Below are 3,012 nucleotides of genomic sequence, written 5' to 3'. Positions count from 1 at the left end.
TAATAATAGTAGTAATAATAATAATAATAATAATAATAATAATAATAATAATAATATTAACATTATAGCGAGTGAAAAAGGGGCTTGGCAGATGACTAGATAGATATAGACAGGGCAGCTTATGATAGATAACAAGTCATCTTATATTCATATTATTATCAATTAGAGCAAATTGAGTGCCATTAATTTGTTCACTGTTTGAATTAGGTTCGCAGATCTATCTATCTATCTATCTATCTATCTATCTATCTATCTATCTATCTATCTATCTATCTATCTATCTAACATATTTCTGTAGAAATGAATGTCTTTACCGTTGATGTAATTTCTTAGGACGGTGGTGTACAGAGAGTGTTACATAAAAACCCCAGCAGATGTACGTCTTTGATGTTATTTGCTGGGGTTGTAATTATTTTCCATCGTCTGGGGCATATCGCGATCACAGATCTGCAGTGAGAACCACATCTCTACAGTAATAAAGCCCCTTCCGTGCTGAGTCCCTTTTGCTGAAAAATAAGATTATTTTATCTTTCTGGTTTAATCTGCAAACACATCAGCAAGCCCTGATATAAGATTCTAAGAATGATCATGATAAGAAACGCTGCAATGAGGTCCATACGCCTTTCCTGCCAAAGGCTATTCATATTTATTAGTCACTAGAGGAATACAACCCCAATGCATATCTTAAATTATGATCATCCCTGTACCGAATGACATTAGTGCCACATGCATCCAAAAGCATCCAGTCACATCCATGGAGTCTAATAATGACTGGACTAGCCAGATAAATATTTGACTATTTTCTGTTATGATTTTACACATTACACTGTGTATACAGTACAGAGGGATTGTTGTGTGTTGTGCTGTCACTGTCCTTCCTCATGTAAACACCTACAAATAGCGGTAGCTAGACAGGGCTAAGTGTATTCTTCTAATGTCTTCTAAAACAATTAGTTTGGGGTAGCATAGAATTGGTACTGGCATTTGCTATTTTTCCTCTATTTTTTTTTTCAGTGTTTGCATTGTGCCACCTCATCAGCACGTAGCTGTGTGTCTGCATTGATTCAGATTATGATGTGTGCCAATCACACTAATAGAAGGGGGCATTGTGCACAAGTTAGGGACTCAGAGGCTGCTGCCAACATGGTGCAGCCAGTGTGCCGGCAGGGCGAGTGTGAGAATGATGAGCCCATGCTGGCTGCTGTCACCTGCCCTAGTGCGGGGCTGCTCTCCGTCTGTCCGGCTCTAGATACAGCTATGTGATAGTTAAGGGCTTGGATGTTAAATGTTTACACTCAAGTGGAGAAATGTGTCAGTTGAACTGTTCTCAATGGCCTCTGGAGACATCTAACTAAAACACATCTAGTCTGAGATAGAGGCAGACAAAATACCTGTAATCCATTTTCCATTCCTCTCATAAATAACCAGTTAACTCAGCTGGAGCAGCAAACAGGAGCCTGCAAGATCGAAGCTCCTATTAATATTATTACTAGTTGTATATGACACGATTGGTCGTTGTATTATTATTATTATTATCATCGTTATTATTATTATTATTATTTAGTACTAATAGTACAGCCAGTCTACTGACATTTAACATGAAGCATTCAGGATATGGATTTGATTAATTCTTGATTGCCCTGATTTATAAGTGCTGCATAAAACAAGAGTAGAGATGTTTCTGGTGGGAACCATTCAGATTCTTTGTTTCAATTCCCTAAGTTATGATAGAGAATGAAAGCTGAAATCTAATTGGCTGCATTTGCTGTACCCCAGCCCCATGGGTCCTTCACATGCACCAGTAAAGTAAGACATTCATGGCTGGTCATGTAGTGATGAAGGGAAGCCGACTTTGGAATGAGATCAGCAAAATCCCCACTCTGGACAGTCATCCCCATACACAATCATCCTCTATTTTCCCATGTAGGCTGAACAGAAGTTGTTTTACATCGGAAAGTATTCTGATCTGTGCCCTGGGCCGTGTCCTCTGTATAACCCTCAGAGATTCAGCCCTGGGCTGTTTATACAGCTTTACCTGTACTACTATAGGACCCTGTTAAATCAAACCCCAAGCAAACGTAACCTAATCCGGCACGATCCCTATTGAAGAGGCTTCTTCTCCAGCCCCCAAACCAGAGGACACACAGAAATTCGGACCAGGTGTGGCCGGAGCCTCCGCTTCACCCACTTCAAAAGAGAATGGAACTAAAACAATTCACTCAGGATCTGGGGGGCTCCATTGTTTTCCATTAACATTTCAGTCCATTTCCTGTTGCCTGACGCTGGTGACCCCTGATATGTAACCTTCCTATAATCCAACTACTGCACTTCATTATTACCATGGCGTGTTAGATTTAAAAGGCTTGCCGGCTATCAGGGACAATCGGGTTACGTTCCTTAAGAATACATGGCGTCAGCGTGATGTCATTTTCATTTCCTGAGCAGGGCAAGATAACCGTGTGGGCTTTATCAATAGCCCCTGCTGATCGATCAAGGTGCACAATTATCAAAGACGCCTTCTTGATTTCACCCAGACGGTAAAGTCCAATGCACTGAGTTTATTGGGCTGATTTACTAAAGAGTTTGAGAGTTTTCCCACAATAAATGGTATCAATGATCAAGTATAATAAAATGTGTCACTTCAGCTACCCAATCACGTGCAGATGAAATATATTAACAGGAATTTGCTGTTGGTGGGATAATTGAAGTGAATATATGCATACTTTATTGTGTATAGCTTCTCTAGTAAATCCGCCTTTATCTCTCGCTTTCTGTTTATAAATTCAGCATAAATCGTATTTTATTTATCCAATTTAAAACCTCTCCACACAACTAGCCACTGGCCAGCAGCCCTGGGTGACCTTTTCCTAGCAGAGGTCAGACCATCCTCAGCCAGTCCCCTTTGTCAGATCTGTACCTGAGTTCTGGAATGAGCTTTTGGACTGTGTCCCTTTGATTCAAAGCGACGTCTGAGTCAAGTATTCAGAGCTGGAGGCAGACCTGGCTCCTTGG

General features: G+C 40.5%; 1 long non-coding RNA gene across 1 annotated transcript in view; it reads left to right on the top strand.

Annotated features, from left to right (window-relative positions):
• The window catches only part of LOC108795222, a 10,896-nt gene that overhangs the window by 3,784 nt on the left and 4,100 nt on the right, over positions 1 to 3,012 (top strand). The window lies entirely within an intron of this gene.

This window comes from Nanorana parkeri, unplaced genomic scaffold (assembly GCF_000935625.1).
Source record: "Nanorana parkeri isolate BGI_ZX_2015 unplaced genomic scaffold, ASM93562v1 scaffold27, whole genome shotgun sequence".
In the NCBI taxonomy this organism is placed as follows: Eukaryota; Metazoa; Chordata; class Amphibia; order Anura; family Dicroglossidae; genus Nanorana; species Nanorana parkeri.
Note: the sequence above shows the minus strand (reverse complement) of the source record. Positions and strands in the feature narration are given on the sequence as shown.